The sequence below is a fragment of the Ambystoma mexicanum genome, chromosome 2p, assembly GCF_040938575.1.
Source record: "Ambystoma mexicanum isolate Mex_15411 chromosome 2p, UKY_AmexF1_1, whole genome shotgun sequence".
In the NCBI taxonomy this organism is placed as follows: Eukaryota; Metazoa; Chordata; class Amphibia; order Caudata; family Ambystomatidae; genus Ambystoma; species Ambystoma mexicanum.
The window spans coordinates 560,782,473-560,798,620 of NC_090923.1; positions in this window are offsets into that span (position 1 = coordinate 560,782,473).

A 16,148-nucleotide genomic window follows, 5' to 3' on the forward strand; every position below is an offset into this window, starting at 1 on the left:
TACCTGACTCTTGTGCATACGCTTTCGCTCCCGCTTACTCTCTCTCTCTCTTTCGCCAGATACCTGACTCTTGTGCATATACGCTTTCGCTCCCGCTTGCTCTCTCTCTCGCTTTCGCTAGATACCTGACTCTTGAGCATACGCCTTCGCTCCTGCTCACTCTCCTTACTATTTCGCTCTCTCCCCTCCTTGCTCGCTCCCGCTTCTGATCACGCTCTCTTTCTTCTCTCTCTCTCTTTTTCTCTCTCTCTCTCTCTCTCTCTCTCTCTTTCTCACTCTTACCAGCATTATAGCCTTACCATTCCTCCTGACTACTCGTGAACAGCCTCTGCGTAGCCTTCCTTGGATCGCAGTGGACTCTCTTCCAATCCTTTTTCGACATCAGCCCTCCACTTCCGAAACACTCCTTGCCAGCAAGGACTCACCATCTAACAGGGTTTTTTCTGCCGTCACTGGCTTTTTCCCTGACGTTACGGGACTGGCTCCCCTGGGTCCACCTGACAGCTTGTTCCTACCACTGTCAGGGTGGCCTCAAGCGGAGCTCGTCCCTATCTCTACGAGCGCAAGAAGGACAAGAAGGGAAGGAAGAGCACCAAGACAGACGAAGACCCGCAGGAGATCAAGAAGGAGGAGAAAAGAAGACCAAAGACATCTACTAAGGAGTATTCCTCTAAGGAGTCAGGTGAGGAGTCTTCGGGGGTGGTAGTTTCCGATTCTGACACATGCCCACATTTGTATTTAATACCAGAAGTTACATAAAAGTAGTCTATTGTGGAATGAAAATCACCTCTATGCCATGTATATGTAGGAACAGAATTAGGACACGGCTCCAACTGCCACATCTCCCACTCTGCAATATATGTATCTTATATACTTCCTTTGAGCCCACCTTTAGTGGACATCGATTCCTGCATCATATTTCTGTTGATTTTCAAGCCCTCTGAGCAATCACAATTAAAATCACCACCTAATATAATTGAGCTATTTGGAAGAATGTTAACCCAATTTTCCAAAACTAGTGTTAATGTATATAAGCAATCTTCCAATTTGATTTTCAATGGATTTCAATATATATTCACTAAGAGGAGTAGAGATCTACCTTTTTCCAGCAAGTCCACATTTACAGCTAGAAGACCATCAGTGGAATGGACTAACTGGGTCTTTATTTTCAGATCACCATCTATTGCTTTTGCTAGCCATCCACTAGGTGGAGCAGCTTGAATCACTGGAAAAGTATGGATTTCATATCCATCTAGCTGAAAGTGTGAGCTTATCATAGTTTACTGGATCATATGGATCATTTCCCGGGTGGGTTGAAATGAATTGTGTAACCATACATTTAGATTATTTATACCACAAGCATTCCATGAAAGTATACTCATGGATTGCAGGCTAAAGCTGAGAGAGCCCCCTTTGGAGTGCCATAAAAGTCTTAAATGCTGGTTAAACCACGACTAATCCTGACCTGCTTTGTTTAAGTCTGAAATTTGGTCTGCAACTGTTTTTATTATAGCCAAATCATTCTCACCCGGATTATGATCTTTGTTAGTAACATTATGTGATTCATTTTGGAACTAAATTAATTCCTTAGCATCCTCCAAGGAATCCATGATGAACAGTTGATACCCCAAAGTCAATAGATTCCAGCGCAGTTCCCATTTTAATTTCGGAATAATAATACTTTGACACCCACATGTCATGCGATTGTTGTTACTCTGAGGTAGAGTAACCCAATCAATATAATTTTGAGTTTAATGATCTTAAAGCTGGTATTTGTGTAAAGAGTTCCAAGATTCATGATCTATTAATTTTGCCAAAACCATTTAATTTTGAGTCACTTTCCCATCCCATGATCTTAGAGGGATGGTTCTCTGATTTTTGTTCAGTTGGTTGATTGATCAATGATTTGGGAGCAGGAAGCACCATGGGCCTGCAGATGATATGATGGCAACGGCCATTTTTGCATGTTCTTGAACAGCATTAGGAATTGAATTCAACACACCTGTGCCCAACGCTGTTTCCTGTTCATGAGCAATGTTTGAGTTGGCAATTAAATCAACCACGTTCAAAGCTATGGTGTTTGCCACTGTCTTTGCAATTCCTTCCTTCGTCTTTTCACCCAACATTGGAAAGAACGAGGGCAGATTACTTTGTTTAATGCCCTTGCCTCCCTTATTAAAATGGGACCTTAGAATCATTAAATCAACCTGCAAAATCTTAGGTTTACTTACCTATTCAAGCTTTCCCAAAGTGTGAGAACAACCTGAAACACACCCTTTTTGTATCACAATTTATTTACCAACTGCACCACAGACTATGGGTTTGGTGGCAGCTCTCCTAGTGGGAATCTGCACATCATCCTCTTTATCTGCTGTATGGCCAGGGGTATTTACATCAATGATTTTATTCCCTTTAGACAGTTTACATATGATTTTTACTATAGTGTTGTGACCATGGATTTTAACCGCTTGCATATTTTAAGGTTTTTTTCCCTTTTGATTATTCTTTTTTGCATTTCTTCTGGCTTTGTCTTCTTTCCGTCTGGTTCTACGAGAGTTTAATGTGATGATTGGGGATGACTTAGGAGAATCTATTACTATGATAGATTTGTGTGTAGTCTCTGTGTCATTAATTCCACCAATGGTGCAGGACTATTTGGTGAAGATAAGTCTAACTCACCCTGACTTATATTTACCCCTATTGCCATGTTCTCCATTAAATGCCTCTTGTCCTTAGAGCACATTAAAGTCTAAATGTCTCTTTCTAGTTTCACATATTAGATTTGACAGCATCCCAAACTTCTTTCTCATGAGTTATTTGTATGGTCTCTATAGACAGTGTGGGCCTCATTACATGGTAGGAGGTAACCATGCCGCTATTAGCGGCATGGCTACTCCCTTACCGCATACCGGGTCCGGGTAGGCGGTATGGGGACTTACCAGGTCATTCCGACCCTGGAGGACACGGTAAGTCCCCATTCCAAATACCATTCCCCATTCCCATTCGAGCCCCCATAGGGCTCAATGGGAATGGGGAAGGAGCTAATAATGGTACCGCAATTTGCGGTACCATTATTAGCTCTGAAGTCCCTTAGCCGGTCCCGTCCTTAACGCCTGGTCAGACCAGGCATTAAGAACGGGACCCGCTGAGGGACCTCGTAGTAGGGCGCTAAGAGATTACGGCACCGGTGACCTTACTGGTACCGGTAATCCCTTAGCGCTTACCGTGTAATGAGGCCCAGTATCTTCTTTCCAAACCCATTCTTGGTTACCAATTCCCTCCTAGTTATGCTTTGAGTTATTATATACTCTCGCAGCTGGTGATGCGGAAATCTGGGCACCAGAGGATACCTGGACAGGAGGATTTGGAAGATTGTCATTGGTCCTATGGGTCTGGCTAGCAGTCGAGACTGTATATACTCTCTTTTCACAAGACACCTCATTTGTTTAGGGGTTTGGAACCACAAGCCAAAATAAAGCCCGGCAAGATATTTATCTTGGCCAAAATTTCTGTTAAGGTCAACTTATTCATTTTGTGTCGTGTCGTGCCCCCTATCCAGTAAATTTAAAGTTCTTGTTAACAGTGGGAAGGAGCAGGCATCAATTAAGGAGGATTCTAACAGAGGAATATTGGCTCCTAAGCGTGTAGATATGCATTATTTTTGACATGTAACATTGTTCCCTTGATCAAACTGAAAGGATCTCGTTAGTTGATTTAAGTTACCATGGGGCGGATGACCCTCATTTTGTGGTGACATTATATTTAATTTTTTGTTGATTCTCAGGATCAAGTGAATAAGTGGAGTGGTTTTGCTTTTTAAAGGAGGATCTACCCTCTGTAAATTTATGAGACATACTAGGTTGATTAAATAGACATATTTCTTCAACTGCAGGAGATGATAATGATCGTGGAGTTGGTGGGCCCAAAGACAGTCTAATACGCTTGTCCAGCTCAGTTAATACAACCGGGGCCAAAATTGATACATGAGATATAAAATTGGCACCACAATCTAAAAGGTCCTCCTGGTCCACATGAGTTAAGGAGCACGAAGAAACACTAAATTGTTGGGTTGTCTTGCTGTTTGTGGTGTTTGTTTCCAACACATTTACATCGTTTGCATTTGCATCTTCTGTCGAGCAAAGAGCATTATTGGGTTCTCCAAAACAATTACTGCCTTATGTTCTCCTTCAATAGGGGCAACCCCGGTTTCTTCGGAATTAATTAATCCCATTTTTAGTGAAGAAATAACATTAGTAGATGTAGTTGCAACATTAGGTTAACATGGTAATTTAGTAGCTTCATTATTTGAAGAGTCTGCTTCATCTAAAATATTCACGTTTTTTGTAGATTTTTTTTGCAGATTGAAACCGGCACTCCTAAATGCTTACCGCTTCTCAAACCAACTACGATGGGATGATTTTAGACTTTCCTAGTTTTCCTTTTTCTTCACAAAATCAATTGGTCCCTCGACGCAAATCCTTCAAAGTCCACAACACAGAGTAGTGACAAATGCTCTAAATAAAACCCCCTTCGTAATATCATAGGCAGAAATAGTAGACTTGTGCAGCTGCAAATATGTAGTTTTTTAAGAGTTTCAGGCTTTAAGGATTGTCAAATAAGGAAGGAAATTTTTACTTGAGGCTCAAAAATAACCCTTTTCAACTTTGCCTCAAGATTACTTAAGGTTGATACGGAAGGAGGTCAGAAACCAACTACCTACTGAATCAACCCACCAATTCTAAATAAGTCACATTAAAAGATATATATATATATATTTTTAAAGTGTTGACAAGAAAATAAACAGAGCTGAACAACAGTAGCTCTGCAACTTGAAAGCTTTGCAGGTTTAACTTTTCCACTTCGAAAAAAGGTTTTGCAATAAATCGATTTTATGGAAGATCAAAGGCTTGTTTGCCCGCAGTCTATTCCTTATTATAATATAACACACAAAATGATTGGCCCGGTATAAGTCAGCATTATAAAAATGTCAATATGGCTAATAACCCATATTCTGGGCTCGCACTCCTAGAATCCTTCAATAAGAAAATCATCCAACTCTGGTGCCAGAGCCGGTTGACGAGACACAGGGCATCAATACAAGTATGGCGGTAAGGCAACATCGGTATCGCTACTGGCACCGTTGCTACCGTACCGCCATACTAGGAGTTCTGCTCGCGGGTGCCCTTGCAGCCACCAGGTCTGACCTGGTGGCCGTACCGGCACCCGCGAGCAGAACATGATGGTAGCACCGGTACCGTTATTAACGGTACCGGTGTTACCACCCTCCCCGTTCCCATTGAACCCTATGGGGCTCAAATAGGAATGAGGATGTACCGGGCCTGGCACCCATGAAAGGGCAATTACCGGGGTCCGGCTGGGCCAGAATTGCCTGGTAATTGCCCTTTCATGGGTGCCAGACCCAGATGCAAGTTTGGAGGTAGACTTGCTGGTAAAACCGGCAAGGCTACATCCACCTCCAACCTTGTAATGAGGCCCACAGTCTGGCACCACCAAGTAACAGCTTTTGGAGTTTAAATTGTGGTGGAATACAGACCACAGTTTTGTGGCTCTGCGGATTTTAAAATTCAGAAAATATTATTCAAGGAGTTGGAGTAAACAACTTCCTGGGAGAACAAAGGCTCATTAGCCCACAGTCTCACCCATAAAATTGGGTTGCACAGATGGCAGTGAAAGCAGTTTTAATCAACGAGGAAAACACTTGTAAGGGCTATGCATCCAAGACACACACTCCCTTGTATTACACAGATGGCAATTGTAAGTGATTTCAATCAAGCACACACCCAAGTCAACGCTCAGCATATAGTGCACAACTGAAATCCTTATTTATTTTTGTCAAAAAGTTCATTATTCTGAACGATATATACCACTCATATCACACCCTTCTCCTGGAACACCCCAACCCCTGGTCACACTGAGCCAGGAATCAGGCTGGTTTGCAAAGGTAAATATGTATTTATTTATTCAAATTTTTATCACAATATGTTTAATAAGTACATAGCAATCACCAATGGGGTGACAGATTCTGAATAATATCTTTAGTACACTAGGAATAGGTAATAAGCAAAACAAATGCAGCACAGAAAATAATACTTTTGTGTTGGTTCAGATCATATAGCACTGTGGTTAGCAGTTCCCCCTGCAACACCCCTCAACCCCCAATAGGCAATGTAAAGAAATAGGCGGAGAGAGCCGGTATTCAGGAATACCACAAATCAAACAGAATATCAATCCCACTTTCCCCCAGCAAACACAAGAGAAAAACAGAATTGACTTTTCAGCTGTCAGACTGGCTTTCAAGATTGACTTTAGAAGGGACTGGGCAAAAACATCAAATATGGTCAAAATTGCTGAAATTGTTATAAATTCTGATGGGAGCCGCTTTGGATAGTTGCACACAAGCACAAGAAATGGTTTGGTCAGCAAAAAATAATTGAAATCTTAAGGTCTAAGTTGGTAGCAGTTAAAAGCTATTTTACCCGTGTAAAAACTTCTCAAAATGGAAATTCGCTGCAAACTTTTACGTGCGCGATATTCGCGATAATGGGAGAATTGCACTGAGTTGAAATGCGTGAATGTTTTGGGTTTGAGGGATAGGTACAGATGTTAGCTACAAGTAGGGGTTGACATTTCGGTTCTGTCACGAAAACTGAGGGAGTTATGGAGGTTTTAGTCAAGGTCGTTTTTGTAAAATAGGCACAAGAAAGAAAAACAGAAATGCACCTTTAAAAATGACAAATGAGTTTGCTTACGCTAGGGGATGACTATGAAGAAGCGAATACCACATAGGGATTACAGTCACTGGATCAGGGTGACCACCTGATAAGGAAACCTGACTTCTTCAGATGAAAAACAAAGGGTCAGCGCAAAGATAGTTCTAACAATATTGTTTCTGAAGGGAAGATAGGATGGGTTGGAGCTAGGGATAAGGCAAGGCAAAGATGCTACTAACAATACTGGTTCTGAATGAAAGAGAGGATGGGTTGGATATAGGGATAAGACTATGCAAAGTACATATGCTATGTGACACAATTCTTCATATTTATACTCACTGGATAAGTTTTAAATGGGACCGTCAGTTCTGGTCATGGATAGGGTCTGGTCTAAGAAAACAGCACATCAGGCACGGGACTGGATCATCTGGGCCGGTTGCCGGATTGGCACAGGATCTGCTCTCCTAGTCTGTGGGTATTTGGATCAGCTGGATGGCGAGTTCCTCGGGCAAGCCTAGTGGTGGCAAGCCAGAGTATTTCTGGATACTGGTTCAAAAGACCTTCTCACCCACACAGCGCTTTACTGAGTGGAGAGAATACATTTGAGGATTGGGGCCTTGCTGGAAATCAATAGTACTTTGCTGGCAAGAGATTTGGCATCTGGATCTGGAAGAATATTTAAAGCTGGATGTAAGAAGCTGGATCAGAGTGCTTCGCCGGAATCAGGAAGGTGGCTGGATCAGTGAGTCCCTATCTGCCCTCTGCGGTCTCTATTTATGCCTTAACAATGACATCACAAGAGTGTATGGGCCGGTTTAGCTAAGCTTGCCCCTGTGAAAGGTGACTGGGTCAGAGTCTACTCTCTGCCTTGATAGGAGGAGAGAAACAGAGTGTCATCTTTATGGTATAATTTTATGATGCTGAGAATCCACCCCTAGCCACTGGAACACTAAGTTTAATTTTGGCAAAATACATATTTACACATGTGCAACCTCTATAAAAATCACATATACAGATTGCATATTTTACATAGCAGCTATTCCTCAAAACCCCATAGCTGTGGGATCATGTTTCCCCTTTCTACAGAATTTTGCCATTTTCGCTATGAACACACTTTTCAATTTGTATGCAAGTTTCCACAAATGTGCGTGTTTAACATGGGAATGAGCGTATACAGTTTCACAATTCTAGCGGAAATACAGACCCCAAAAACCCACATTTAATTCCCTGTGCTGTTCAGAATAAGCTACATGGCTGTACTAAATTTTCAAAGGTAGTGCTAAAAATTAGGGTAATTAATCTGCCATTTTCAGATTTTGCACTCCTTTTGATAAGTTATACACCTTCTAAAAATGTCCATTAAATATCCTGTTAACACCCAATGGTCAGTCTTGGTCACACTTTGAAGCATGTGGTGGCCGCCTCCTTTGGAATTTGCTTCTGTCAGCCAGGAGTTTCCTGTGCTGCAGCAGTTTTACGGCCTTTCACACCTTCAATGTCCTGGGTTGAGGATGGTCATTGTTCCTTTGCCCTTTGGATCAGATTCTGTTCAAACCCCGCAATTAACACCTTCCCGTGAGTTCCTGCGGAGAGAAGGCCTTCCTTCTGGGAGAAAAACCTGCTTTTCAATTTCTTTTTAAATTTAGCAAAACCCACATTTGTTGCACCACATACAAAAACATTTCTTTCTTGGCCTTAAAATCTGTGGAATCAAAACACAACTAAAATGTATATTCCTTTTTGGCAACAATCATGTTTGTGTTGCTAATTCAGCAAACTTTTGAGTTTTAGGTCATTTAAAGCTGCCTTAGTTCTCCTCTGACAGCTGTCATTCAGGCGGCCCAGGGTACTCCACCCAGATTTTGGCATGGCTGTCAGTTTTCAGACAATCCAGTTTTCTGATGAATGTTTTGCTCTTCATGTCAGGACTTTGTATGTTTTACAATGCTTCATCAGATACATGACCTTTAGCATCAGGCAAGATTGTGAATGTTGAAAAGTGTTGTGTTATAAGCATTTTGGAGATTTTGGGAACAAAACAAATGTCATTTTAGGCACATTTTGGGTTTCATTTGCAAGGTGTTGCTTTTCTCTGTGCACTCTGTTTGCTGGTCATGGGACCCACTGACACATTTCTGCAGGATGTGCTCTATTCCACTGCACATGCACCATGGGTGGCAGGTTGTGCATCCCTCTTTTTGTGTGCTGAAGCACATGGTTTTTGTGGCTTTTTGTAGGTTTTTGGCGCACACAGGGGTTTTGCCACCATTTTTGCTGTTTCTATCCCCATAACTGGCAGGGTGATGCCGCATAGCATAGCGGAGTGGGTCAATACATCCCACAGAGCCCCCCCTCCCGACTTGATTTTGTCCGCCCGTCAAGGGGAAGTCGGGAGATTGGGATGTTCTTTTCTTTTGTCCATGTGGAGAAATTCAGCTGCTTCTCCCGTCAGTGATGAAGCGACACGCTCTCCTCGCCGGTTCTGGTCAGGAGTCTTGCTGGTTCTGGTTGGGAGTATTGAGCGGCACTGCGGGCTCCCTGGATCTTTCCTCCCGGTCCCCGAGTGGTCCTCCTTGGTAGTCCTTTGGATAATTCTTAGTCCAGAAGCTAGAAGATAGAACAGAGCATAGTTATTTCCAACTACTGTGTCCACACATCATTTGGGGGTGTCAGCAGTGGGAAAGACACTTGCATGGGTTATAATTGGTACTATTCCCCCTCTGGGTTCCCGGTTGGTTCCTCTATTTGCCGCAAATTATGCCTGGGATGGCAACTCCTCAGCTGGTTTATGTGGACCCACTTATCTTCCCCTTCTGCCACGCTACCCTTGGGGATGCGGATTCTGTAGGTGAGTACTGGGATGGTCACTTTTCCTCCATTTCGGAAATTCCATTAATAACTAGGGTCCAAATTAATATCAAGTTGGTTGAGGAGGTCCCGGCTCATATAAAAGGCAAAAGGAACACCTTGCACAACCCAACAAGTATTTATTATGCTTTTGTTATTCCTAGAAATTTTGATCATGCAACTGCTAAGCAGAGGATGTTTGGAGCGGGGGGGTTCCAGATCCCTTAATCATTGCTGCACTGACTCTGCGGTGAGCAGGGTCTGGTCTTTTGGGAGTTTTTTTAATAGTGCTTCGCTGATGAAGCTTTCTTCGCTCTTCAAGTCAACTCGGGCGAGGACAGACTCCTTCCCGTCATTTAACTGAATCGGGAGGAAGAGCTGTTCACCCCTTTTCAAAATGCCAGCTAAGTTCTGTGCTGATTTGATGTCAATTTTGGCTATGGACTTGGGATTTTCGAATTGTACATTAGTATAAAATTTCAATGTATCTCCCTCCAGGGTGGAATGCCACTTGAGACTGGAAGGGAGGCTGATATGCAGAAATGGAGAAGAGTTCACCTCACCGTTTGGTGGTCCCATAGCTATGACGGTGACATGGGGTGTATCATTGTTCTGAAAGTAGAACCGAACTAGGTACGGTTTTTGCTCCACCATGTGGCATGTGCCATTTAGACTCACATGGTTGACGCTTTGCTTTAATTTAATTGGCCTGTGGGTCTGGGTCCAGAGGACCTTGTTGACACAGTCTATGAGGGGAGACAGCCTGCGGAGGATGTCATTCCCTAATAGACAGCGGGTTCCCTCTGGCACCACAACCAAGACCGGGTGCTTCTTTTTGTGTTGCCCAATTTTAATTTCCAGCTCTCAGCATGCGACCCAGATCCTGTGCAATGTTCTGGACCTGGCGATCCAGTTGGGACACCCGCTCTGGCTGCTACAGGGTCCTCTAGTCTACCCTTGGTTGATAACAGGAAGGGTAGCTATCCCTTCTCGCATAATACCCCTGGTGAGGATAGTTTGGGTACCCCTCCACCCTTGGCCTCCTCTCACCTGGATTGGGCTGTCTGGGCTCAGGAAAGCGGGGAAAGAAAGAAGGGTTGTTTTGGGGGTTGAGGTTTGGCGGGTACCGGGGAAAGAAACTTGGCCCGGCATTTGGGGGATTACTGCCCTCCTGGGTAAAGTGAGGAGGGAAGTTCCCTGTATTGGCAGCTGCCTGGTTGCATCCCCAACCCCTTGGGCTGTTGGAGTCCTCACATAGCCCAGGATGGGCCTGTTGCCCTTGTAACGGGGGCTGATGTAGTCAGGGGAGTTAGGGTCCCATTTGTGGGGTTACCTCCCTGACACCCTGTTTGGGATTGGCCCGAGGGCCTTCTGGGTCTGGGGTTGGTAAGATTCTGTGCGGGAAGGTTTTTAGGCCCCCCCATCTCCAGATCTAAAATGGGGGCAACCTTCATCTCTGCCACCTTAGCAGCAGCAGGGGTGTTGATTGGTTTTGGGCTTTTGTTAGTATTTTTACTTTCTAGTGGCTTCTACACTTCGTAGATACGAGTTGCTTGTTCAATGACCAGTCTAGTGATCTTTTCTCATGAAAGTCTCTCACTAGCTGGGTCATAATGTATTTAGGGAGGGCATGAGAGAAGGTATTGACAAATTCCCTACTGTCAGTGTGCACCCTTCTGGTGGTCTGCGCAAAGGCATGTTTCAGTTCTTGGACAAATTCTTGTGGGGCCTGGTCCTCCCATATTGCAGGTTGTAGGCTGCCTTGCGGACCTCTTGAGGGTTTCTATGAATAGAAAAATGCTTTAGGGTGGCCGCCCTATGGGTGGACCATCTTGAATGGTTCTGATCCTCCAGCCCCGCAAAGAAGCTGGAGTACTCAGGTGAAAATGTCCACTTTACATACTGAATACAGCTTTGGCTGTCCTTCAGGTGAAAAGTCTCCATCATTTGCTCAAACAATTCAAGGTGCTACCAAACTGAATATTTGCCATTTTCGTGGTAGGGAGTGATGACGCTCCTAATAGTCTTTATTTGCTTCAGGGGATTTTTGAGTAAAGTTCTCTTAACTTTGTTGGCTTTTTTAGTTCTGGTCACCCTGGTCCACTCATCCTCTGACTCAGAAGCACTGCTACCAGAGGTGGCTGTCTGATCTTCTAGGCTCTCCCGGATTCTGCGAGCTTGGGAATGGCTGGCAGAATGTGGGGACTTAGTCTCTTGGGACCTGTGGTGCTCAGCAGAGTCTTCTGACTCTCCCCTGCTCCCAGTATTGGCTGAGTACTCCCCCCACTGTCCTAGCTGATAAGAGGTTTTTAGTATGCTCTTAGTGGGCCTAGTCTCTTGGAATTCCCCAGCAAATTTTACTGACTGATCTCTTGGTAAATGATATTGTTGAGGATCCAGTTCTCTGATTCTCCCCTCGCTGGAGTCTCCATGATCAGAGAAGATGGCCCGAGAATTTGGGAGCCTGTACAGAGATGCCTGCCCATCCATTTCTGGGAGGTGCTGACCTGTCAGTCCCATATTTCCCATTGTGTTGAAGTCTACCATCCCCATGGACCTTGGTTCATATGAGCCAGTGGACATGGGGTGGCAGAGTCCATGGAATTGAAGGGATTAAAGTCACTGATGCCAGGGTTCCTGAGGTTATGCTCAGGGCTTTCTCTCTCCCATCTTACCCCATCTCTTTCAGCCCCTACGCCCTGATGACCTACCAAAATCTGACCCTTTTCTTCCTCTATTAAGGCTTACTGGTCTCTATGAGTTGTTCTTGCATGGCTATCTGTCTATGGAGCCTGTCTTTATTTTCACAGAGAGCCTCATTGTCTCTCTGTGCTTCCTGTCTTTTTTGGGAGTATTGGGCCAATTTTTGCTGCAGGAGACTCACCTCCTGAGTTTGGTCCTTACTGGCCTGATTATTCTTTGCCAGAGCCTCCTCCACCCACCTGGTGTGCTGTAACAGTTTTTCATAATCCCTTTTGATTTCACCAAGTTCCTGACAGGCCAGGTGATTTTCTTCTAACTTTGTTTTTAAATGACTGACACCTGTAAGTGGTTTCAACCCAGAACTCCACCTAAGCCAATACCTAGTGTGAGATGCCCAGCTGGAACCCTTAATTATATATTTTTATGTCTAAAGTTCTTTTATTTCTGAACTATGTACCCTTATATCACGCCCCTCTCTTTGAATCCCCCCCAGTCTGACTGACCAAGAAGTAGGTTGTTTTGAAAAGTTAAAAGATTTATTTGATGAATTGAACAATATATACATCACACTTTTATGAATATGAACAATATCTAAATATCACATATTAATATTTATACAATGATCAGCAATGGGTGATATGACAGTCAACAATCTCTTTCATCAATAGGAACATGGATGAGAAGAATAATCTAGTATCGGATAAAACTTTGTGTGGGTTCAATGAAATGCAATGATAGGAAAGAATGCAGCACAGAAATAAAACTTGATATGAATTCAATCAAATGCAATGTAATCACTCTTTCCCCCTGATGCTACTCAATCCCCCTAATATGCAATATAGAGATGGAAGGAGAGAAAACAGGTTTGAGGAATAAACACTCTACAAATGCAGTTTCAATCCCAGTTTCCCCCAGCAAGCATAGAGAGAAACAGGAATGATTTTAAAACAGGTCAAAGGCTTTTGAATGTGGCTTGTAATGAATGGGAAAAACACTGAAAATGACTTTAATTCGCTAAATAGGATTCAGAACTAGTGGGAGCCGCTTTGGATAGTTCCAGGTAGACACTAGCAATGATGATTGAATGGCTGGCAGATAGGAAACTGAATTCAGAGGCTGAATTCAAAGAAATAGCTATTTTACATGTGGTGAAATTGAGCCAAATGCAGAATCGCAGCAACCTTTTCCGCGTGCGTCGGGCGGAATTGCGGAAGAACTACAAGGAGTTGAAAGCTGAGGATGTTAGCTACAATCTGACACTAAAATTTTGTTTCTAGCATGTACTGTTCAAAGGTTACAGAGGTTTTAGTAAAGATTGATTTTCTCAAAAAGAGTCAAGATTTCAAATGAAAGATGCGCTTTTGAAGATTACAAACAAGAATTGGCTTTACAATAAGGGGCTATGAAGATACGAGATACCAACGGTACAGCCACCAGTCCAGAGTCGCCACTGTCTGATCTTTGCCCACTGCGACACTTGCCTTTCTTCAGCAACTATATATTAGCGCAAAGATGATTATCATCACAATTATCACAGGATCCATATGGATGAGAGAAGGATTCAGGACAGACAAAAGAGATTCTACAATGCAGTTCTGGATATGATAGAATGGGTTGGATTAGGTTACTTAAGGATAAGAGATTGGCTATGGACAGTTCTATGCTAAATACTCACAACTATGGTTTTGGAATAGGCCCGTCAGAGATCTGATCAAGGGTTTTGGACTGGAATCTGCTCGCCAAAGGACAGGATTCAGGTGCTTAGTTTGGCTCTCAGCACGGCACTCTGTCTCTGCACGGCCCTCTGGACTGGATCTGACGGGTTGGTTCTGAGTTACAGCTCTGCTCTACTGGTTTGGATTTCTGGGTTCTAGCAAGTGTTCTTGGCAAGAAGCAGAAAAACAGCACAGCCCGGCTGTTGAATTTGTTGTGCCCCTTGGAAGTTTGGGGTTAAAATCAGGTTGCAAGATTTTAAAGGCCAGCTGAGAAAGGTTCAGCTTTGGATTTGGGCCTTCTGCTTTCAGGGTTCTGGAGTCTGGATCAGGGTTCTTCCTGCAGATATTCACCAGTAAATCAGTTGATGGGTGAATGTGTGTCTCTAGGTCCTCAACAGTCCCTATTTATATATTTCCCAAGGGGTGGATAGGCTGATTATAATAAGCCCACCCTCTAGGAAATTGATTGGTCAATGTATTCCCTCTCTCCTGATTTGACAGTGTCATGATGTGTCATGATGATGCTGTGTTTATGGTCCAGGGAAAAAAACCTCCCCTTTGTTTTTACACAGAAAATCTATTTTTCATATAAAGCATATTTAGAATATCGCCAACTTGCTAATAATACATATTTACATCCCAAATCAAATAAGGCACGTATCTGTCCAAGTCCCATCTTCTTAAGAGTTTCGGTTCACAAATGACAGTTTTTCGTGCTTTTGGCTGGTTACCCAGTGTCAGATCTGTACAAATTATTCCACATACATGCGCAAAACACCTGGGCATACTCCTGTGAAGTTTCATATTTTTAGCATTATCACAACTGCTACAAAGTCAACATTTTGATAGTTCTGTCTCTGAATATCGCACAAATTCCAGAGTAATTTTAAAACGTGAGCAGAAATTTCACTTTAACAACTCTATATTTACAGATTTTTACCAATTTTGTTCAGTTTTCTATGAGTCTTTTTCAAAAAGATGTTTTCTGTGCTCTCCGAATAAACAAAACTGTCCGTCCCCGCCCCCAAGGTTTAGCTGGGCCAGAGCAGTCCCAGGCTTCTTCCTGCCAGCAGTTGTTTTCTGTCAACACCCAAATTAGCATTTCCTTTCAGTCAAGGGAGTCTTTTGTCTCCTGTCAGAGCAACAGGCCAAAGTCCCCTCCCACTTCCTTTCACACCTCCCTGCCAGTTCCTCAGCAGAGAGCAGGGGGAAGATTCCTTTGTTTGGGAGAAAGTGTGGAATGTCTTTGAAGCTCAGTGTGGCTGGCTTTAACTTACTTTTAAAACAATGTTTAAAATAGTCTTTTTCTAAAATACAATTTACATTTTTGCAAATATAGCCACAAATCTCCTAATTCCAGCCTTTTTAAAACATAGAGATTTAATTGTCACCCTATATTACTTTTGATAGGAAGTCTCTTCTTTTCCATACTTTGATTTTAATGTACAAGTTTTAAACTGACATGTTAAGTAAATGACAGTTTCTGGCACAGGCGAGCGGCGGTACTGCACCCATATCTGACATATTTTTCCAATGCAAGCATCTTTGAATGTGGATTTTCTTCTGATAAAAGGAACTTCTGCTGACATTTTGCTTAAGTGGATTCTTTAAATAAAGTGATGTTTAACACCCAACAAGGATGTTGGATCTTTTGTGATGTTTGGGAACCATGATTTTTGCACTTTCCACAGCCAAGGAAAAACAGATTTTTAAAGCAGTTCTGGGTTTCCCTTGCAATGCAGCACTACTTTTTCAAGTAGTTTCATTTTCCTCTGTGGGCAGCCAAATGATAGGTTTTGGCAGTGGTCTCCTGTGTTACTGTGTTACCACTGACGTAGGAAAAATGGATTGGCGGCCTATTTTTCAGGTTTTCTTGCGCATTTCTGGGCAGTTTTTAGCGGGCATAAGGCTTTCCGGCGGCCATTCTTTTGTTTTTGATGAAAGCACCGCACAGTAATGTTGCAGGGCATAGAGTAGTGGGTTAGAACATCCCACAATCCCCCCTCTTGCGAATGGGCGTTGATTGTCCATCAATGGGAAGTCGCAAGACTGGGATGTCAGTCTCATTTCTTTTGGTTCCAAAAATGGCAAAATTCATCATCTTTTCCTCCATCAGGGGTGGATCGACCGGTTCTCCTCGCCCAGTCCTGAT